The following is a 24209-nucleotide window of genomic DNA, read 5'->3' as shown; positions in this document are numbered from 1 at the left end:
AGATAAGCTGATTCTAAAATCCATATGGAAGAACTAAGAATAACAAAAAATAATTTTGAAAAAAGAAAAACAAGGGAGGTCACCTCTCCCTATGAGACATCAAGACATACATGAAAAGTTATAGTATTTAGACAGTGTGATATTAGCCCAGGAATAGAGAACTAGATCGACCAAAGAAGCCCCAGGCAAATCCCTGACTCTATGGAAACTTGGTATCAGACAGACATAACCAACCAGTGGAGAAAGAAAAGACTATACAGTAAGGGGGCTGGACCAGTTGATTATCTATGTGGAAGAAAAAGAAAAATGGATCCCTACCTTACAGCAATCACAGAATTAATTCTAGATGGATCCCATGCTTAATGTGAAAATCAAATTTTTAGAAAATTTTAGAAAGAAAATAGAGGAAAATATACACATGATTTTGAAGTTGGGAAATTTTTTAAAAAAATAAGACCCGAAAGCACGAATAATAAAAATTGCAAAATAGTTGACTACATTAAAATTAAACTTGTCTGTACATCAAAATACGCCATAAACAAAGTAAGAGACAAGCAAGGGACTTGGAGAAGACCTCTGCACGGTGAGTGACTGGTAAAGGTTGAGTAGACAGAACACACAATGAACTACTTCAACCAGTGAGAAAAATGACAACACAACAGATGCAAAAGCAAAGAATGTTGAACAGACAATTCAACAAAGAGGAAACACAAATGGCCAATGAACACATGAAAAGATGCTCAATCTCAATAGTAATCAGGAAAATACAAACAATTGTGAGACACCATTTCACATTCATCAGATTAGCAATACATTTTAAAAGTTAGACAGCAGTAAGCACAACTAAGGCCGTGGAGAAGGAGAAGCTGTTATACACACCATCAATTGGTACAACCATCCTGGAGAGAAATGTGGCCATGTCAGTGCACATTCACGATGGCCAGCAACATCCTAGAGACACTCCGGCACACGTGTACAAGGACACGGGTACAAGAATGTGCCTCAGAGCACCGTGTGTAAGGGTGCTTATCCATGCACTTACAGGCAGCAAGTGACAGGATGAAAGCACGCATTGTAATGATAATTCAGGACAGTGGTGGCCTCTGGAAGGGAGGGAGGGAGGGGAGTGAAACTGGGAAGAGGTAGACAGGGGAGTTTCAGCTACATCTGTATTTTTATTTAAAAAAAGGAACTGGAGCAGAAAGGCAAAATGTTAATATTTGGCAAAACTAAATTGTGAGTACATGATATTCTTTGCGCTTTTCTGAACACTTGAAATACTTCATAACAATACTTTCTTAAACTCTAGCAGTATTATTCAGCATGACTTTGGAGGACATGAACATTCCAGGTCATTGGGCAATTGCAGAACAGCAAAGGAAGAGGGATCTTTAGAGGTGGAGCAGCGGTATCTTTCCTAAAGACTCTGAGCCAGAAGATGAAGACGATGCAACACCAGGAGACACAGAAGGCACCAATTCTGTTGCCTTCACCTTAGCCTGGTAGGATGACCAGCATCAAGGCCATTCCACTGGGAGTCTCCCCATCCCCAGCTACGCTCCTCCCTCAAGGCTGCACCTCGACTCCTCCCTCTGAGACCTCTTTCCTAAACATGGATGGGAGTCAACTGCGATTTCTAATTGATTGAAAAAAAAAACACTCTAAGCAGAGCTGTCATATATTCCTTCTCTGATCATTTCCTGCAGAGATAATTAAGTATTTTAATACAAATGAGGAAAACTCAAATTTCTTTCTCTCACAGCTCCTACCGCAGAGCAAAAAGTGTTGGCAAGGATGTCAAGAAAGAACTGTAAGCATAGATGATCTTATTTGCAAAGCAGAAATAGAGACACAGATGTTGAGAACAAATGAATGGATACCAAGGGGGAAAGCGGGGCAGGGGGTGGGAGGAATTGGGAGATTGGCTCATATACACATATACACTATGATACTATGTATAAAATAGTATACACTATGATACTATGATACTATGTATAAAATAGTATACACTATGATACTATACTATGTATAAAATAGACAACTAATCAGAACCTACTGTATAGCACAGGGAACTCTACTTAATGCACTGCAGTGACCTAAATGGGAAGGAAATCCAAAAAAGAGGGGATGTATGTATACGTATAGCTGATTCATTTTGCTGTACAGTAGAAACTAACACAACATTGTAAAGCAACTATACTACAATAAAAATTAATTAAAAAAAAAAGAAAGAACTGTAAGCAAAAATGACAACCACCAATGACTCACCAAGTGAAGGTAGGAAGGTGTGGTGGTGAAGCCAGACAACCTGGTCTAAATACCAGCCCCTCCACTCACTTGCCAGTTGTATGTACATAACCTTTCAGAGGCTCAGTTTCCACACTCTCAAGTAACAATAAAAATCCGTACCTTACAGGGTTAATGAGAAAATAAGATTATATATGAAAATCACTTGCACAGTGGCTGGCACATAATACACGAATAGTAATAATAGTGTATTATCATCAATAACCATGGATTGGACTACATTGAATTAATCTTTCAGTCTGCTGAAATGTAAACTCCATGATAACAGGCAAATCTGTTTTGTTCACTGATGTAACCCAGGCACCTGAAACGTTGTCTGACCTGTACTAAACACTCAATAAATGTTTGTTGAATGAACGAACGTGAATCCCAGCATTTGGCACACATGAGAGCTTACTATGTACTGGGCGTTACACATTTTGTATCTCATTTAATCCTTACAACAACAATGTATTATACTATTCATTTTATAAAGGAGGAAACTGAGGCCCAGAGAAATTAACTTCCTTCCCCAAGTTCACAGAGTTAAATGGGAGAGCCGGGATTTGAATCCTAGTTGCCATTTTTCAGGTATTTGTTGAATTAATGAATAAGTAATGGTTCAGAATCAACTTGACAATTTAGTAAATGTTCACAGTAGTTAGGGTGAGAGTGATGAGTTACCCTGGGTGGCCAGGTGAATTATTACTTATTACATAATCAATGAATTACTGTTAAGTTAGTACTTATTATGTGTATCATGGCTTTGTGGCAGAGACTGGCCATGTTCCAGGCCAGGGGTGGAAGCCACTGGTGTCTTCAATCCCTCTGCTGGGGTAGTAACGAGGAGGGAATTCTCCCCATTTTACAGAGAGGGTTACTGGACAAAAAGCCGAAAAGTAAATGTCCCAAGGTGATAAAGAGAATTAGTAAACTAGAAATAAAACCCACTCACCTCCTCCCCTCTCACAAAACTCCAGCTTAACAGAACTACTGATTTGGAACCCACTGCAGCTAGGAAGAAAAGTGGTATTAAGGCAGAAAAGTAGAGGAGATGTTTTCCTTTTCCTAAGACCTCAACTATTAACATATTTATTTACAATCAATTACTTCTGAAGGAAAAAGTCATATCCAACAATGACATTAATAGGAACTATTTCGCTGGGAGTAGATTTTAATTTAAAAGTAACTTTACAGAAGTTTTTTGTAAACAAGTTTAAAGCATAAGTGAGAAAAAAATTATTTCATTACCATCATATAATCTTTATGTATATCCTCCTAGTCATTTTTGCATATTTGTCTCTTACAAAAATGGGATGTACACATTTTATAGCTTGTTTTTCAATTAATAAATTATAACTACCTTTATATGTCACTAAACGCATTTTTAAAAATAATGGAACTCCATTGTATTTATACATTAAGTCCTTGAAAATTGAAGGTTGAAAATTCAAGTTGTTCCTAATTCTCCCCCATTATAAACAAGGCTGAGATGAACATGGTAGAGCTAAATCTTTTTTGCATGTGTTTAATTATTTCCATAGGATAGGCTTCTAGAAGTAGACCTGCTGGGTCAAAGGGTGGCATTTGGAATTTTTTAATTTAAGCACAAACATCTGTTTTAAATATATTTTTAACTTGTCTTTCGCTTCCTTTTTAGTTTCTTTTTTAGTATCAAATACATGGCAAGCCCCCGAGGGAGGTTGGCGGATGCTCTCCTTATATCCCCTTTCTCTCTCTCCTTTTCAGAAGGAACGATGTCTGTGAGTTAGGAAGAAGGAAGGAGTAAAGATGAAAACAAAATAATAATGTTGACCCAGAGTGAGAAAGACTAGTTGGTTAGGGAAATAAAACCCCATCATCGGAGGCATATGCAGAGTTAGGCCCCATGGTAAGATCTACAGGAAGTGAAATATGTAGGTCCACTCCTAGCCCTTGAGAAGCTTAAATTCGATTCAAAAGCAAAATTATAACCACATGCAAGATTCAGCTGCATATAACACGTCCACCTACAAAAGGCAGAAGAGTAGGTAATTCAGTTAACTGAAATAATCCGTTTAAAGCAGGAACCATAATGAAAAGATACACTGAACGTTTTATTTAAAATGAACACTTGAAGACATTTATGCGCAGAATAGGTCAATTAATTGAAGTTTCATAATGCTTTGGTCGACAGGTTCCATTTTTGGTTTCCTTAATTTAAAAATTTTTTTAATAAATTAAAATTTTTCATATAAAAACTCCTTTTTTTTTACTTTTTTAAAAAAATTTATTTATTTTTGGCTGTGTTGGGTCTTTGTTGCTGTGCGCAGGCTTTCTCTAGTTGCAGAGAGCATGGGCTTCTCTTTGTTGCGGTGCGCAGGCTCTAGGTGTGCAGACTTCAGTAGTTGTGAATTGCGGGCTCTACAGCGCAGGCTCAGTAGTTGTGGTGCATGGGCTTAGTTGCTCTGTGGCATGTGGGATCTTCCTGGACAAGGGATTGAACCTCTGTCCCCTGCACTGGCAGGCGGATTCTTAACCACTGAGCCATGAGGGAAGTCCCTAAAAACTATTTTCTATTAACTAAAAATTTTCCCCAATATTTGTTTTCTCACCCATACCCAATTCTATTATAATTCTTTTTAGAAAGTTACTCCTACCCAGTCTTTTCCAAACTTCAACTTGTTTTTATAGAAGCAGTTATCTTTTTAAGCTCCTATCTCATACTGGGCATCAGTTAGTAAGCCTCACAGAGGGAAGAGAGAAGAGTAGTTCATACAAAGAGTTAAACAGAAGTCTGTTACTTCTTTTATACAACACGAGTGTTCCTCAGATCAAGTCCAGATGGCATCTACTCAGTAATTACCCTTCCAAGGAGAAACGGTGGAACAAGGGAATCAAATGTGTAACTTCTGGTTCTCCGTGGGCCAATGGCATAGAGGACAGACTCTACAGGATACTTAGGCATCTACAGACCAGGGAGATTTGCATCCTGAAAAACTGTCAGAATCCACTGAGATGTACAGGATCAGCAAGTACATCTTAAGAAGGAAAATATGCGAGGCTATCGGCGATAAGCTTCCTTTGAATTAAAATAAAAATCGCACTACAGGGACTTCCCTGGTGGCGCAGTGGTTAAGAGTCTGCCTGCCAGTGCAGGGGACACGGGTTCAAGCCCTAGTCCGGGAAGATCCCACATGCCGCGGAGCAAATAAGCCCGTGCGCCACAACTACGGAGCTGGCGCTCTACAACCCGAGAGCCACAACTACTGAGCCCGCATGCTGCAACTCTTGAAGCCCGTGTGCCTAGAGCCCGTGCCCTGCAACAAGGGAAGCCACCGCAATGAGAGAAGCCCGTGCACCACAACGAAGAGCAGCCCCCGCTCACCACAACTAGAGAAAGCCTGCGCGCAGCAAAGGAGACCCAACGCAGCCATAAATCAATAAATTTTTTAAAAAGGCAAAATATTATAAAATAAAAATCGCACTACACTAGTCTGTTAGAAGTGCTGCTCTCATGGTGAAGAGGAGGTTGCTCTGCACTGAAAGTCAGGAGCTCTGAGCTCCGTCCAATTAGACCACCGCGAGTAGCTCCGTGGTTTGTGTAAGTTACTTAAGTCCCTCTGAGCTCCCTCTTCCTAATCTGTCAAGTGAATTAGTGCAGGATGATTACTAAGATCCTCTTTAATTCTATAACTCTACTATTTTTAAAAGAGAACCAATAAGCATATAAAAAAGAAAAGCAGTAGACATTATAGACTTTCCAGTAGCTTAGCGAATCAATCTACATTCTAAAATCACCTACTACAATCACATCTCATTTTATTTTACAATTTAACAAATATTTATCAAGTGCCTACTCTGTGATGCTGGGGATATTTCACAAAACAAGGGAAATATCTGCCTCCGTGGACCTTATAGTCTGCTGAGGGATACAGACGATTTAACGAGCAATGACGACAAAATGTGATAATTGCTAAGGTGGAAAAAGAATATTCTTGTAGGAAGTGTGTGTACATAATGCAGTATGGAAGGATTTTCTGTGCCAAGAGTTTTTCTTTTCTTCTCTTTTCTTTTTTTTTTTTTTTGGCCACACCTTGCAGCTTGTGGGATCTTAGTTCCCTGAGCAGGGATCGAACCTGTGCCCCCTGCAGTGGAAGCACAGAGTCCTAACCACTGGACCGCCAGGGAATTCCTGGAAGGATTTTCTCAATATGGTTATATTTAATGTGAGACCTGAATGGACAAGAAGAGGCTCATTAGGTGGGGGGTCAGGAGGAAAACGGTCCAGGTAGAAGGAGCACTGCATGAAAAAAGCAGACCTAGGAGGGACTTGGCTAGTCTGGCATCTATGGCTGAATTGCCTGGAATAAGGGATGATGTGAAAAGAGAAGTAGGCAGGAGCTGTATCATGCAAGGCCTTCCGGAACATAACAAGGAGTTTTGTCTTGAACTTCCTATCCATTGGGGGGCCATCACGTAACATTTTCAAAAGATTACCCTGGCTGTGATGTGAAGAACAGGTTGGAGGGCAGCAAGACCCAAGGAAGAAAATCACTGGGGGCTGCTGCAGGAATCTAGACAAAAGATGGTACCCTGAATTAAAACACTGGCAACGGGGATGCAGAGATATTTAGAAGACGGGACAGGACTTGGTGATTAAGATGTGTGGGAACAGAAGTCAAAAATGATTCCTAGACTTCCAGCTTAAGAAACTGGGTAGAAAATCTTCCATTGTGTTTCCTAAGAGGATTGGCTATAAGCCTGGAGTTGCTGGCAGGAGTCTTGCCATCATTTAGAAAGAGGCCACCTGAGAATGGAGCCAACACAATGGAAAACAAAGCTAAGAGACAGAGAGGGTGAAGCTGTTTCTGACGTCCTTATGTTACATCTCTGGACCGGCTATCCCAGATCTACTACTGGACTTTGCAGGCACATGAATCAATGAATTTCCCTTGCTGTGGTTTTTGGTGGTGGTGGTGTTTCAGTTGGTTTTTAGTTTAATTTGTTTTTTCTTTTTTATTTATTTATTTTTGGCTGCATTGGGTCTTCGTTGCTGCGCGTGGGCTTTCCCAAGTTGCGCTGCGCGGGCTTCTCATTGCAGTGGCTCCTCTTGTTGTGGATCACGGGCTCTAGGCGCACGGGCTTCAGCACTTGTGTCTTGCGGGCTCAGTAGTTGTGGCGCGCAGGCTCTAGAGCGCAGGCTCAGTAGTTGTGGTGCATGGGTTTAGTTGCTCCTCAGCATGTGGGATCTTCCCGGACCAAGGCTTGAACCCGTGTCCCCTGCATTGGCAGGCGAATTCTTAACCACTGCACTACCAGGGAAGTCCTGTTTAGTTCAATTTGAATTGGGGTCTGTCGCTTGGAACCAAAAGAATCCTGGGAAGAGAGGGGACAGTGGGAGTGGAGAGACCAGGGTAGAACCACTACTGAAGAAGCGACACAGGAAGATGAGCCCAATGAGAAAGAGAGAGGAAAGGAGGAGCCCGGGAAACTGCAGTGCCAGCAGAAGAGTTTTCAGAGAAGCATGTGGTCGGTAAAGCCAAATGCTCTAGAGAGATAAGGCAGACAAGGACCGAGATGTATGCATTGGGTTTAGCCACAAGGCAGTAGTTGGTGGCCTTGGTGAGGACAGTGTCAGTGGAGGGGTGGTGGTACAAGCCAGACGGGAAGGGTGAGGAGCTGAGGTGAGGAAGCAGAACAGAAACAATTCTAAGTCAAGGCACTGAGTTTGAAGGGAAGGGCTGTGGAGGGAGATGCTTTCAGATGGATGAGGAGGGAGAATGTGTAAAGGCTAACGAGGAGGATACAGGACAGGGGACAGTCAGCTGGGGGAGTCCCTGAGGAGGAAGAAGGTCCAGAGCACAGGACAAAGCACAGACTTAAAGGTCAGCCCCAATTCAAGGGAAGGACACCGCTTCACTGGAAACCGACAGAGAGAAGGATGCGGGCGGAATTAACTAGGCGTCCTGGCAGTGGCAGCAGGAACTCGATGATGCGACCGTCTGACAACCTCCATCTTCTCCAGAAAGTAGCGGGCGGGGCCCTTTGCTGAGGATGAGGTGAACAGGGGTGGAGGGGGCAGGGTTGGGGGTGGAAGGCTTAAAGAGAATGGAAGCCATCTGAAACTTTGCCATGGCAAATAGGAGAGAGACTAGGAAAACGCAGAAGAATTGACTGGAAGCTACGAGGGCCCACTGGATGACAGAAACCATTCCATAGTTTCCCCCAAATCTGGTACATCGAGGAAAGGATGGAATCTGAAAGTAAATGTTTGATTACAATGAGGCAACTGATTTATAAATTACCTCTTTCATAAATTAAAAAATGTTAGTGTGTACTGGGATCGTTTTCATTAATGATCTAAAAGAGGAACTTCTAAGTTTGCTGATAGGACACTCAGCTTTTCTGCCTAGTAAACTGCCAACCTGATGGAGATGAACCACAGGAAGATCTCACAAAATGATGTGACAGAATCCAGAGTGGCGGATAAGATTCAGAAGGCTGGAATGTGATAACGAATCTGGGTCTAAAACACAAAACAAAACTCAAACTGTGCTCGTAAAATAAAGGCCTTGGGATCTCAGTGACCACCCAGTTAAGAGGTCAAAGCTACCAAAACAATGCTCTTTTTTTCTAAACAATATTTTTTGTTTTTTAATATTTATTTATTTATTTATTTTGGCTGTGCTGGGTCTTAGTTGCGGCACACAGGATCTTCACTGAGGCATGTTTAGTTGCGGCATGTGGGATCCTTAGTTGCAGCATGCGGACTCCTTACTTGCAGCATGCATGTGGGATCTAGTTCCTCAACCAGGGATCAAACCCAGGACCCCTGCATTGGGAGCGCAGAGTCTTACCCACTGGACCACCTGGGAAGTCCCCAGAACAATGCTCTTAAGAGCAGATACAACCCTTGGGTTGAACAAATACCGAATACCAAGAGGCCACTAGATAAGGTCCTTTCCAGTATCAAGATTGAAGTTTCAGTTAAGAGTGGTAAGAGCTCATGTGAGATAACTGTATTTGAAGACCTCATCTACTGATCACATTAGTCATCCACGTTTTCAACTTCTTTCCTTATATTTAGTTTCATCCTCAACAAAGTTTTTGGACCATACTGTCTCAACCCCTCCTGAAATGTCTTTTCCAAATTACAATGTAGTCTTGTGATACCTATCTTCAGAGAGGTATGATGTAAACACTCTGAAGAGCGTTTTTTTTTTTTTTTGTCTTTCATAGTTGAGGGTATTTACTACTGAATTATTCAATATTCTTCGTAAAGAAAAAGCAAACAGAAACGAACCATAAAAACCCAGGTGGGAACTTTCCTATCCAAGGCCTTCCTTGCCTGGGTTTTCATTTATCTGCCCCACTTCTGACTTATCATTTCCAGGTTCTTAAGCTGGAAAGTTCATTCCTCCTGGCCCTTCAGAGTACTCTGATTCTCCTCCGCCTTCACACATCTAGGTTACCATGTGCCAGAAGCAAGGTGACGAGCTAAGATTACAACCTCATCCCTAACCTTGAAGGATTCACAGACTCAGTAAACGATGCCAATACAGAGTGACAGGAGCTGAGACAGGAGGCAGAGGGGGTGGAAAGGCGAACGTGATCATCTCCTCCAGGATGGGCAGAAAGCGTTAGGAGGGCCTCCTGGACGAGGCGACACTTCAGGCGACACTTCAGCAGAGGATGAAGATTTCTCTGGGCAGCGAAGGTGAGGAAGAGTGGGAAGCAGAGGGAACAGCAGAGTATAAAAACCCATGAGGGGCTTCCCTGGTGGCTCAGTGGTTAAGAATCCACCTGCCAATGCAGGGGACACAGGTTCGAGCCCTGGTCCGGGAAGATCCCACATGCCACGGAGCAACTAAGCCCATGTGCCACAACTACTGAGCCTGCACTCTAGAGCCCGTACTCCACAACTACTGAGCCCATGCACCACAACTACTGAAGCCTGCCGCCATAGAGCCCATGCACCGCAACTACTGAGCCCATGTGCTCTAGGGCCCACGTGCCACAACTACTGAGCCCACACGCCTAGAGCCTGCGCTCTGCCACAAGAGAAGACTCCACAACGAGAAGCCTGCACACCACAGTGAAGAGTAGCCCCCGCTCGCCGCAACAAGAGAAAGCTCGCGCACAGCGACGAAGACCCAATGCAGCCAAAAATAAATAAACTAAAATTAAAAAAAAAAAAAAAACAAAACAAAAACTCTTGAGACGTGGAACAGGCTTACTACCGGGGGCTGTAGGTTGCATAGCACAAGTAGAGCACAGCGTGTAGGGAGAGGTCGGAAGATGAGTCTCAGCAAGTGAGAAGGGACCAGACCAGACATTGCCTGGCTTAAGAGCAGTTAAGAAGTTTGAACTTTATCCTGGCTCGGGTGTGAACCAATCATTTTTTCCCTTGGCTTAGCCTAGATAAGATTAGAATTGTTGAAAGCGAATTTTCGCTAAAGCACAAAGGGTAAAGCAAACAAATACAAAACAAAAAGCAAACAGTAAAAAGCATAAAAATGAACAACTCACAGATCCCAGATCTCTTAGCTGCTTCACCAAGTTCTAGCTCCAGATTAGAACTTGTACACAGATGGCTCAACCCAAGCCCTCTTTCTCTCCTCTACCTATCCATGTTGGCACTGGAAGAGCTTACCACTTGCTTTGTCCCTGGTGCAAACGTGAGGCCAATGGGATTTTTGCTCCTTCTAGAACCCAGTTCTTAATATTCACCCCTGGGCCATCCGGCTTACGCTGAGGTTAGCTGAGCGTCTCCCCTGGAGCTGCCCCTGGAGGTCTTGCTCTAGATCAGGGGTCAGCAAGTGCTTTCTGTAAAGGGCCACGTGGTAAATATTTTAGGCTTTGGGGGCCATATGTATTTCTGTCACAACTACTCAACTCTGATGCTACAGCATGAAAGCAGACGTAGACCATGTATAAACCAAAGGGCATGGCTGTGTTCCAATAAAACTTTATTTATGGACGTTGAAATTTGACTTTTATGTCATTTTAATTTATCACGAAATATTCTTATTTTGATTTTTTTCAACCATTTAGGTAGGTAAAAACCATTCTTAACCCACCAACTATATAAAAACAGGAGATGGGCCAGATTTGCCCTGTGGATTATGGGCACTGATTCCCAGGGCAAAGACGGCCTCTTTTCTTTTATGTCATCAGTTTATTATTATAACTGATACTAATAATACTAATAGATAACATTCAGGGAGCACCCACTACGTGCCAGGTGGTATGTACCATACAGAGTTGATTTGAAGAATAAATAATGTCTTTAGAGCACTTAGCATAAAGCTTGCTCTGAGGTAAGCATGATAATTGTCAGCTACCACAGACAAGCAGCACCTCTGTTGAAAGGCTGGGGAAGTGGCAGCCATTATTTGAATGAACTGGAAAAACCTGAGTGATATTAGAGATTTTTTTTTTTTTTTTAAGTTGGAATAAACATGATGTCAGGTATCTTGCATAATAAACTTAATAACTGACCAAAAACTGCTAGCTACTATTACCATTGCTTATTATTGTTTATACATCTTACCTCTGATCAGTAAAATGACTCATACAAGGTAGATATTAATATCCCATTGAAGATCAGAAAAATTCAGTAACTTGTGAAATCACATAGCTAGTAAGTAGCAAGCAGACCTAGGATGTGAAGCAGATTTATCTGACTTCAAAGACCATACCCGTCCACCACATCACAACCTCCTGTTTAGTTTATGTGAAGTAAAACTACTGATTTGGTCGTTAACCAGCAGCAGGAATTACCGTCCCCGGAGCCTGCCATCTTGTGTCAAAATCAGCACAGGCCTTATTCTATTCTTGCTTCAAAGCTTAAATGCCTGTCGGACCACTTAGCTCTGCTTTCCTGCCAAGGGATCCTCTACCCCATGAGAACAATGCAAATGACCAAGCTCAACTGAGAGTTAGAGGTTTTCCCACTCAGGTGTCCAATTCAGCCCACTTCTCCAGGTTCTTCTAATGACTCATCCTTAGGTAACTTCCTGAAAGTGACTGTCCCGGAATCCCACCACTACAGCATTCTTTTTTTTTTTTTTTTCAATAAATTTATTTATTTATTTTATTTATTTATTTTTGCCTGCGTTGGGTCTTCGTTGCTGTGCGCAGGCTTTCTCTAGTTGTAGCGAGCAGGGGCTACTCTTCGTTGCGGTGCTCAGGCTTATTGTGGTGGCTTCTCTTGTTGCGGAGCACGGGCTCTAGGCGTGCAGGCTCAGTAGTTGTGGTGCACGGGCTTAGTTGCTCCGTGGCATGTGGGATCTTCTCGGACCAGGGCTCAAACCTGTGTCCCCTGCATTGGCAGGTGGATTCTGAACCAGTGCACCACCAGGGAAGCCCCGCTACAGCATTCTAACAAAAAATACTTTACACGTTCAGTTTTGACTCCAGATGGTTTCCACCAAAGGTAAAACCCATTCATCTGCATGACGTCTTCAGAGCTGACCTACAAAACGTTATCGAAGATATTGTCCACAGCTTCAAAATTGTATTCAAGGGAGCCCGTGTGGTAAATCCTCCCCTGAGTTTAGTTCCAGGAAAAAAACTGTCTCCTCTAGAGTTGAATTTGTATACTTTATCTTGCCAGAGTAAGAAAACGATGTAACCCAACCTGTTTCCGTTTATACCATGGCTTCCAAGAAACTTAAAACCAAATCCCATGCCAAAATGTCTCATCTCAGATGCCTAGTAGGACCTACTTCCGCTTCACTGCTATGACCATTTTTGTTTTATATTTTGAAAATAGCTAGAATAGACTGTGTGTCTCTTAAACGCCAAGCACCCTGCTTCTCCCGATGTGCCCTTCCTCCTCACGTCATTTCAAATCTAGTGCTTGTTTTACTAAACTACCCTAGTGCCTTATTTTTAAAGTTATGCTTTACCTCGTATCCTATACTTCATATCTTCTAGAAGCAGACAGGTCCAAATATTGTGGATTTTTTAAAAGACTCTATTCACATTTATGCACATAGTTGTGAACAGCCAACCAGGCTTTATCCTTAGAGGCACAAGATGGGGATGTCATTCCATAAAAGTTGGGTTTTTTCCAGATTGCACTGTCTTCCACATCACTCTATTTTTTTGTACCACTGCTTGCCTCCATGTATTGCTCTTTTTGTCTGCCTTTTGGGGTTTCTGCTGTGGGTATCACCCTGATCCTCCATGCATGCGTTAAGACTCCAGGCAGTACCATACTATATATAGAAAACCCTAAAGACTCCATACAAAAACTACTAGATCTAATAAATGAATTCAGCAAAGTAGCAGGATACAAGATTAACATTCAGAAATCGGTTGCATTTCTTTACACTAACAATGAAATATCAAAAAGGGAATGTAAAAAAACAATACCTTTTAAAATCACACCAAAAAAAAAAAAACACCTAGGAATAAACCTGACCAAGGAGGTTAAAGACATATATGCTGAGAACTATAAAACATTAATAAAGGAAATTAAAGAGGATTTAAAGAAATGGAAAGAAATACCATGCTCTTGGGTTGGAAGAATTAATACTGTTAAAATGGCAATACTACCCAAAGCAATCTACAGATTTAATGTGACCCCTATCAAATTATCCATGACATTTTTCACAGAATTAGAACAAATAATCCAAAAATTTATATGGAACCATAAAAGACCCAGAATTGCCAAAGCAATCCTGAGGAAAAAAAACAAAGCAGGAGGCATAACTCTCCCAGACTTCAGACAAGTGACAGTAATCAAAACAGTGTGGTATTAGTACAAAAACAGACACATGGATCAATGGAACAGAATAGAGAGCCCAGAAATAAACCCACACACCTACATACAGTCAATTAATCTTTGACAAAGAAGGCAAGAATATAAAATGGGAAAAAGATAGTCTCTTCAGCAACTGGTGCTGGGAAAGTTTGACAGCTGCATGTAAATCAATGATGTTAGAACACACCCTCACACCATACACAAAAATAAACTAAAATGGCTTAAAGACTTAAACATAAGACATGACACCATAAAATTCTTAGAAGAGGACATAGGCAAAATATTTTCTGACATAAATAGTACCAATGTTTTCTTAGGTCAGTCTCTCAAGGCAATAGAAATAAAAACAAAAATAAACAAATGGGACCTAATCAAACTTACAAGCTTTTGCACAGTAAAGGAAAACATAAAAAAAGACAAAAAACAAAAAAACACAAAAAGACAACCTACAGAATGGGAGAAAATATTTGCAAATAATATGACCGACAAGGGCTTAATTTCCAAAATATACTAACAGCTCATACAACTCAACAACAACAAAACAAACAACCCAATCGAAAAATGGGCAGAAGACTTTAACAGACATTTCTCCAAAGAAGACATATAGATGGCCAGTAGGCACATGAAAAGATGCTCAACATCACTAATTATTAGAGAAATGCAAATCAAAACTACCATGAGGTACCACCTCACACTGGTCAGAATGGCCATCATTAAAAAGCCTACAAAGGGCTTCCCTGGTGGTGCAGTGGTTGAGAGTCTGCCTGCCAATGCAGGGGACACGGGTTCGAGCCCTGGTCTGGGAGGATCCCACATGCCGCGGAGCAACTAGGCCCGTGAGCCACAACTACTGAGCCTGCGCGTCTGGAGCCTGTGCCTCGCAACAAGAGAGGCCGCGATAGTGGGAGGCCCGCGCACCGCGATGAGGAGTGGCCCCCGCTTGCCGCAGCTGGAGAGAGCCCTCGCACAGAGACGAAGACCAAACACAGCCATAAATAAATAAATAAATAAATAAATAATTAAAAAAAAAAAAAAAAAGCCTACAAATAACAAATGCTGGAGAGGATGTGGAGAAAAGGGAACCCTCCTACACTGCTGGTGGGAATGCAAGTTGGTGCAGCCACTATGGAAAACAGTATGGAGGTTCCTCAGAAAACTAAAAATAGAATTACCATATGATCCAGCAATCCCACTCCTGGGCATATACCTAGACAAAATTATAACTCAAAAAGATACATGGGGCTTCCCTGGTGGCGCAGTGGTTAAGAATCTGCCTGCCAATGCAGGGGACATGGGTTCAATCCCTAGTCCAGGAAGATCCCCCATGCCATGGAGCAACTAAGCCCATGCACCACAACTACTGAGCCTGTGCTCTAGAGCCCGCAAGCCACAACTACTGAGCCCAGGTGCCACACTACTGAAGCCCGCGTGCCTAGAGCCCATGCTCTGCAACAAGAGAAGCCACCACAATGAGAAGCCCGCGCACCGCGATGAAGAGTAGCCCCCGCTCAACACAACTAGAGAAAGCCTGCAAGCAGCAACGAAGACCCAATGCAGCCAAAAATAAATAAATAAAATAAATTTATTTTTTAAAATTAAAAAAAAAAAGATACATGGACCCCAATGTTCACAGCAGCACTATTCACAATAGCCAAGACATGGAAACAACCTAAATGTCCATAGACAGATGAATGGATAAAGAAGATGTGGTACATATATACAATGGAATGCTACTCAGCCATAAAGAAGAATAAAATAATGCCATTTGCAGCAACATGGATGGACCTAGAGATTATCATACTAAGTGAAGTAAGTCAGAAGGAGAAAGACAAATACCATATGATATCACTTATATGTGGAATCTAAAATATGGCACAAATGAACCTATCTATGAAACAGAAACAGACTCACAGACATAGAGATCAGACTTATGGTTGCCAGAGGGGAGGGGGGGCAGGAGAGGGATGGGCTGGGAGTTTGGGGTTAGTAGATGCAAACTATTACATTTAGAATGGATAAACCACAAGGTCCTACTGTATAGCACAGGGAACTATGTCCAATCTCCTGGGATAAACCATAATGGAAAAAAACATGAAAAAAGAATGTATTCATGTGTATAACTGAGTCACTTTGCTGTACAGCAGAAATTAGCACAACATTGTAAATCAACTATCCTTCAATTAAAAAAAAAAAGACTCCAGGCAGCGCCCACACTTGGTCTATGCCAGGGGTTAGGTACATGAGCTGGACTCAGTCCTTCTGCACCTGCAGCCCCTGGACACACCTCATGGGACTCCTGTCGCGCTTAGCAGTTTCTTCATTGGAATCACAACTCTCTTAGGCATTTGGCACCTCCCACTTCACCTCGTATCACCTCCCTTCAACCCTACCCGTTCCCCTATTGACCTTTCCAGGAATCAAGGAAGGTTTATATAACTTAGGACTTTATGTCCAAGGGAAACTGGCAGAGCATCTAGAATAAAGCTGGCAGATGGCTGTAACTAGACAGAAAAGTTGGAAACTGGAGAGGATATTTGGTACAACATAGGCCCTCAAATATTTGATACTGAATGAATGAACAAATGAATGAATGAATAAAATCCAACTTATCACCAGTTTCCCACCTTGATTACCTAGACAAAGCCAGCAACCAAACACCAGGTTCTAAGCACCCATATTTCTTCAGTGACTGGAATCCTATGAATTTGCTGCAGTAAGGCTGATAACAATGGAAAACTTGGTTTCTCTTTCTGCTTAAAAAGAAAGCCGGAGCACACCTCCGTCCACCCAGAGAGCTTCCTTGTCACTACCAGGTGTGACAGAGGCCATGTTTTTGCTTTGAATTCTCCTTTTGCCTGAACTTGCTCAGTGACCCTGGGTAAGTCACTTGCTCAATGGAACTTTTTTTTTTGGCAAAATACACATAAAATTTACCATTTTAGCCTTTTTAAAATGTACAGTTCAGAGTCATTAAGTACATTCACATTGCTGTGCAGCCATCACCACCATCCATCTCCAGAACTCTTTTCATCTTCCCAAACTGAAACTCTCTACCCATTAAACAGCAACTTCCCACCCCCCCTCCACCTGTCCTGGCAACCACCATTCTACTTTCCGTCTCTGTCAATTTGACTATAAGTGGAATCATAAAGTATCTGCCCTTTTGTGACTGGCCTATTGCACTGAGCATTATGTCCTCAAAGTTCATCCATGTTGTAGCATGTGTCAGAATTTCCTTCCTTTTAAGGCTGAATAATACTCCATTGTATGTACTGACCACATTTTGTTTATCCATTCTTCTATCAGTGGACACCTGCGTTGTTTCCACCTTCTGACTATTGTGAATAATGCTATGAACACAAGTGTACAAGTATCTGAGTCCCAGCGTTCACTTCTTTTGGGTGTACACCCAGAAGCGGAATTGCGGGCTCAGGCAGTAATTCTATGTTTGCTAGTTTGAGGAACCGCCACACTGTTTTGTTCCATGGGATTTTTAAATGCAGAGACAGAACTGCTTAAAGAGCTGGCCACTGCAGTCGTATTGTCATGCTGACTCCTGAGAGATGTTTCCCAGGTGTAGATTTGCCCAGAAGGGTTGTCTTGCCTCGTTCTCTAGAGAAGCAGGATCCACCTGCTGTTTAGAGTAAGTCCTGCTTTAGACACAGGACCTGGGTCTGCGCCTGACCCTGCCTCAGGATCCACTTCTGTAAAGTAGGTCAATAATACTTAATTTTCAGGGTTTTTATAAAGGTCAGGGATCATGTACACAAAGCACCAGGTAAGCACTTAGAAAATGAAGCTGTGAATATCACCCTACTGACTGCAAAGGGTGGTTATGAAAACCAAACCACGTAACGGATGAGAGAGCTGGAAAGGGTCATGCTTTCTACAAATGCTAAGCCCTCATTTCTTTCCTAATCTCTGCTGTGGTCTCCTAAGAGTTCTTCCTGCCTCCTGGCCCCTTAAGTCTATCCTCCACTCCAGCTTCAGAGTGAGCTCCCTAAAGCAGATAGGACCCCGTCCCTCCTCATAAGGTTTTCAGTGGCTCCCCTCACCCTCACCAGGCCTTCCTGTGTTCAGTCTGCTTCTCAGATCTTGCCACTCTACCCCCATGATCTTCTTAATGCTTGTCCCCTCCACCTGGAGCACTCTTCCCCCAGTCTTGCTTAAAGTGAGTCATCCTAGAATTACTAATTTCTGACGTTTCCGGGCCTTTCCTGACTCCACCAGACTAGACTCGAGGCCCACAGCACCAGGAGCAATTATCTATCGCCGTCCCCAGCACACGTTTCATTACAACCATCTGTGGGTTGATTTCCCCAACACGATCAGCTTCTTAATGTCAAGGGTTAGATGATTCATCTCTGCATTTCCGGCCTTAGCACAGTGCTAGGATGTTTACTGAACAAATATATATATATGAGAAACAGGGTGGTGCTTTTATTATTGGAAAGTTGGAATAGTTCACAAGGTCAATGCCTGAGTTCATCAGGATAACTGTTTCTAAAGTCTCATATTACGTGACTAGTATTAGAATAATTAGTATCATTATATAATGAAGAGTTTTTTTGAAAAACTGGCACCACAAAGGATGGAAGCCAAAAGGGGAATATTTCAAGGTACTTTCTCTATCCCCTTCTCCCTCTAAAATAAGTGGGATGTTTTTAAATTGAGCTCCTCGGGTCTTCATGGTTCTTCTGAGAGATACTTTTGCTTCCTTGGCATCTGAGAAATAGCCTGACCTCTACGTGCATGGCCCTGATGACATGACCCCTGATAACAGATCATCCCTGAAGCTATTTTTCATGAGTGGGCTAAAGTAATGAGTCCAGTCTTGCACTTAGTAGGTGCCTGATAAATATCTGCCCAAGCACTGAGTTCCTCATGAGTTGCTTGTTTGTGCTAAATTCTGTGAACTCCAGTCTGTGGCTGGAGGTCAGTTTCTTAATTTACCTCCTTCAGAAGCAAGAACCGTGCCAGCTGTTCCAGTTTTGAAGTAATCAAGGCATTGGAAGGTTGTAAAAGCAATGGGACAATTATTTAAATTAACCTAAAGTGCATATACAGTATTTACAGTTGATGTGGGAATCATCTGATCTGCTTATTTTTAGTGGGCCCATGAATTGGTATTTAAGTTTCATTATATGGGTGTCAGTGTCTTTCCATATGAATCTCTTGAAGCTAAAGCCTTAACTGATGCAATCTACTGTGCAAGGTTATCTTTTTTTTTTTTTTTTTTTTTTTTTGGCCACGTTGGGTCTTTGCTGCTGTGGCTGTGCATGGGCTTTCCCTAGTTGCGAGCGGGGGCCCCTCTTCGTTGCAGTGCATGGGCTTCTCATTGCGGTGGCCTCCCTTGTTGCAGAGCACCGGCTCTAGGCGCGCAGGCTTCAGTAGTTGTGGCGCATGGGCCTAGCTGCCCTGTGGCATGTGGGATCTTCCTGGACCAGGGCTCGAACCCATGTCCCCTGCATTGGCAGGAGGATTCCCAACCACTGTGCCAACAGGGAAGCCCTGTACAAGGTTATCTTTAACATGTCCTTAAACGGCTCCTTTTAAGCTTCAAACGGTGCCCTCTAGTTCTCATGCGTGCTGGTGATTATTAATGACTTTCCAGATTTTGGTTTTATCTTTGGGGTTTATTGCCACTAACCAAGGACCTTATGGTGGGAATCACTGATGAACACTAGCTAAGAAAATTTTTTTCCTTGCTTTTAATCTTTTAAAGATTTGTATCATTTTATGCCCAAATACACAATGCTTTTAAATGAATATTAATGTTAGATGTAGAAAATACAAATATTTTCCAAATACAAAGTATTATACATGATGAGAAATTCATAATTTCATATTTGATGGAGAACTGACACTTCTGGGGGAAAGTACCCAGAGATGGGCTTAAGGATCATTAAGAATTTCTGCTTAACAAAGATTTAGAATCCTAACAACTCCTAGACTTGCCTTCTTTCCTTGGGCATAGGTGAGATGATAACTGTTTGAAAGAATTTTCTTGTTTCTGATTGTTATCTCAAATCAAGAGGTGTGTCTAGCAAAAAAGGAACCTGTGCTCACAGCATTTTACATTTTGAAGGAAAAATAAAGGCAATTTAGTTGTACAGACTTCTCAGAGGCAGAAATGTTTTAGAACCAAGCTTCCCTGATTTCCCATCTTCTGCCTTGCACTATCAGCTAATTTGTTAATTAGGATCATGTTCACCTGAAGAATATATCGTTTAGATGGTCTTCCTAGTTATAATCTTTATTACTAAACAACAAATGAAACTGCTTGGATTTCACAAGTAAAAGCAATCAACCGATATTTATTGGGTGAGGGTTTTAAAGAAAAATAAACCTTTAAAACTACAACTTATTTTACATCGGAGCTAGGGATCAGAGGACTAAAGTGCTTTTCTGAGCCTTTAGAAGTGGGCAAAGGTGGAGTCACTTTAGAATCGTAGGTTTCAGATGGGGATTATTTCAGATTGGCATTTTTACCAAGGGGAGCACTGGGGTAACAGGAAGTGAGACCGAATGGATGGAGCCATGCAGTGTGACCCAGAAAACAGGCTGAGGGCAGACCCCAACAAGCTTAAGCTATCCCAGGTGCCCGCATATTCCAGTGCCTTCTATCTGCCTAAGTTTATTTTTTGAAAAGCTCGAACTGTGGGATCCCCAAACTAGGGTCAGCTGTGTTGAGGCGCTCTGGGGTGTGGCGCTCAGGGACTGTTGGGAAGCAGTGTCCTGGAGAGTAGTTCTGGGGTGTAGAACTTGAGGGCACCCACTGGCTTAGATCACAGGACAGCAACCTCCTGATGGCTATAGGGTGGCGGTGAGGGCACCCACTGGCTTAGATCACAGGACAGCAACCTCCTGATGGCTATAGGGTGGCGGAGGCGGGCACGTGACAGACGCCACTCACTAAGTACCTGAAACAGCGGGGACTCAGGACCCACACCCACCCCGAGAATTAGACCCCTATGGACATCTAATTTTTCAGGAGTTTTCACAAAGGCACACATTCTGAAGACACGCAGCCCACACCCACACAAGTTCTCACGCATTCTAACCCCTCCCCGGAGTTTTTGCATCCCTACACAAGACAGGAGGGATGAACCAAGAGCTTGAAATTACCCTGGCACAGACTCCCCAAATCAGGTTTCCCAAAGCCCAGCAGAGTCGGGGAGGGGGGGGGGGCGCGGGGGGGGACGGGGACGATGGGACGGAAACAAAAGACTTTTGAAATAGATTCCCCCGAGCGAAACTGGTAGCTCCATCTCTAAACGTTAGCAACGTTAAGACTTCTCCTGTTGGCACAACTAGGAAAAAAAAGACTTCACACCCCCCAAAAGGGATGGTCCGGGAGAGCACCCCCTACCTTGCTACAGCGCCAGGTGGACAGGTCTCCGAGGCCGGGGAAGACACAACCTGAGCCCGGGCGGCTGGCCGCAGGAGGGGCGCAGCTGCGACTGAAGGCGGCTGGATCTGCGGCCCTGGCCCCGCCCCTCGGACGCCCCGCCCCCAGGACGCCCCGCCCCTCGGACGCCCGCAAGCCCTCGGGGCTCTGCCGCCTTAGCTGCAGCTGGGTCACCTCCGGACCCGAGCGCCTGGTGCATTGTGGGACGCCGGAGCCCGCCGCTGAGGCTGCGCTGACACCTGGCGGGTGCGTCCTAAAAGCAGCCCCGGGCTGGCGGGGTGCGTCTGCGGGGACCCGCCGAGGGAGAGGCGGGGCCGGGCACTTGGGGAACCGCTGCGAGCTAGTGTGGGTTACGTACTGCTCACATCTCAAAGTTAGAAATAAAAGATGTTTTCAAAGTGCCTGGGGGCCCCCTCTCCCGGGGAGTGACATAAGTAAAAAAACCAAGCAACCTTCAGTCTCGGAAAAGCTTTTGAAGCTAGGAAAAGTAATTTTAAAATCATAAAACTAAATGACGTCAAGATTATGGGAAAACCTGCACACTTAATTTTTAGTTCTGGTGAAACCACAGATCGGCTCAATCTGTCTAGAGAATAAAAATAATATGGAACAGAAACTATGAAAGTGTGTAATCCAGGACTTTCTCTTCCTCAAGGAAATAGTTCAAGTGGAGTGAAAATAAATTACACAAAAATATTCACAGTGAAAAATTAGAGTAGCAAACAACTAAAACACGTGAAAGGCACAAAGATAAAATGTCGCTGTTTACATAAGAATATGAACATTATCACTAAGTAGAAATATTTCTATCAAATAATGTTAAACACAGAACCCAGGAAAGCACATGGCCCATGATTCTGTGAGAAAATATGTGTTGACAAATGTAAAAAGAAACTTTGGAGCAATGTAAATAGTTTTGTATGTCTTAAGGTTGTTTTATTTTTATTAAATAACTTTTTAGACGTTTCTAACTTGTAGGTACTAGTTCTAATTGTGGATGGCTTTGCAATATTTCAGTTTCCCCTCATTCTACACGATAAAGAAAAAATTCTGAGGTTTTAGCAAAGATAAGACATTAAAGAGTTTTGCTTATCTGCAAACCCCGATGGGGCACAAAAGAAAAGTAAACTTCCTGGGGAGTGTATTAGTTTGCTAGAGCTACAAACCACCACAGACTGCGTGGTTTAAGCCACAGAAATATATTGTCTCACCGTTCTGGAGGCTCGAAGTCTGAGATCAAGGTGTTGGCAGGATTGGTTCCTTCTGAGGGCTGTGAGGGAGAGAATCTGCTCCAGGCCTCTGTCTTGGTTTTATAAACAGCTGTCTTCACATTCACATGCTGTTCATCCTGTGCGCATGCCTGTGTCCAAATGCCCCCCTCTTATGAGGATGCCAGTCATATTGGATTAGGGGCCCACCCCACCCCAGGATGACTTCATCTTAACTAATTATACCTGCAACAACCCTATTTCCAAATAAGGTCCCATTCTGAGGTGCTGGGGACTAGGACTTCAGTCTGTGAATGTGGGGGGACGGGACACAATTCAGCCCGTAACAGGGACCGGGGGAGCTTGAGATTCAAAGCGTAATCTTACGAAGAGGGCGCTCACCCAGTGACAAAAATGATAGTAATAATGTATACAGTCTCAAATGTATCAAAACCCTGACAACTTAGAGTAAAACCAAACTGATTACAACATTCTTCTTTCTGTCCTCTAACACATTTCAGGCCTTTCCAGTGGAAGCAGAGATGTTATTGGAATAAGGTAGCCTCTAGTTTCACAGATAGTAGATCTGATGTGTCTGGCCTCCTGCAGGAAGGGCTTGGAGAAGGGTGTGTCCAAGTGCCCAGAAGAAGGGCGGCATCTCTTACATTTGAGCCTGGAGAACAAGGGCAGAGAGGCCATGGGTGGAGAATTACAGGAAGCAGGATCCTGTCATTGGAGAGCACACACAGACACCCTCCTGTGAAGAACTCAGCTTTAGTTCAAGAAGCTGATAAGAGCCTCAGCTTGGGGAGGGTGCCCTGCGAAGGTGGAATCCAGTCTTCTGGAGCCGAGCCAGCCTCTCCCAAGTAACCTCACCACATGGGTGGGACGAGAAGCTTTAAATCATCCCTGAGCCCTGCCTTCTGAGGTGATGGGGACCCAGAAGATCTCTTGAGAGAAGGAAGCCCTGCCTAATACTTCCAGATCCGTTTGTTTGTTTGTTAATTCTTCTGAAAGAACCAGAAGCCCAATTAGAGGTGTACTGATAAAAATAACTGGCTCTCCAGAAAGAAAAGCTCTGATTCGTGCTGTTTGCAGATTTCTGTGGTGTAAATAAAACTGAGCAGAACCCTGTGGGGCTCCTGGGCATGGCAGCCTTTCTGTGTCCCCCATTTCTTGTTTGTAGGGAATAGGCTTCATTCAGCCTCCATGACCTTCCCTGCGTTCCAAAGGGCAGGTTCAAACAGTTGCTAATCAGGGAAGGGAGGGGATGCAGAGACAAGGAAGGAGCCCTCAAGAAACAATAGTGCAGCCTTGGGGCAGGGTCCTGGTTCCGCCTCAAGGGATACACATAACAGTATCTTTGAGCTCTTCTGCAGAACTGAAACCCCCAACAAATGCAAGATGTTAACTTCCTGAAGCATTCTTCATTCCAGAGAGAAGGTCACAAAAACAAAAGCTTGAGAACAACAAAAAGCTCATCAGGAGACCCCTGAGGCCAAATTAAAGAAATGCAGGCCCTGCACACACCCTGATCCTTATCAGCAAC

The 24209-nt window shown here is 43.2% G+C and overlaps 1 protein-coding gene across 1 annotated transcript in view; it reads right to left on the bottom strand.

Annotated features, from left to right (window-relative positions):
• Window positions 1–21484, bottom strand: part of EXTL3 (exostosin like glycosyltransferase 3) — a 136278-nt gene extending 114794 nt beyond the window's left edge. The window contains exon 1 of the mRNA XM_068553248.1: window positions 21414–21484. The gene's annotated coding sequence lies outside the window, so the exon portion shown is untranslated. The remainder of the gene's footprint in view (window positions 1–21413) is intronic.
• Window positions 21485–24209: the final 2725 nt, after the last annotated feature.

The sequence above is a fragment of the Eschrichtius robustus genome, chromosome 10 (assembly GCF_028021215.1).
Source record: "Eschrichtius robustus isolate mEscRob2 chromosome 10, mEscRob2.pri, whole genome shotgun sequence".
NCBI classification, from domain to species: Eukaryota; Metazoa; Chordata; class Mammalia; order Artiodactyla; family Eschrichtiidae; genus Eschrichtius; species Eschrichtius robustus.
The sequence above is the reverse complement of the archived record's forward strand: the minus strand, read 5'-3'. Positions and strand labels throughout refer to the sequence as shown.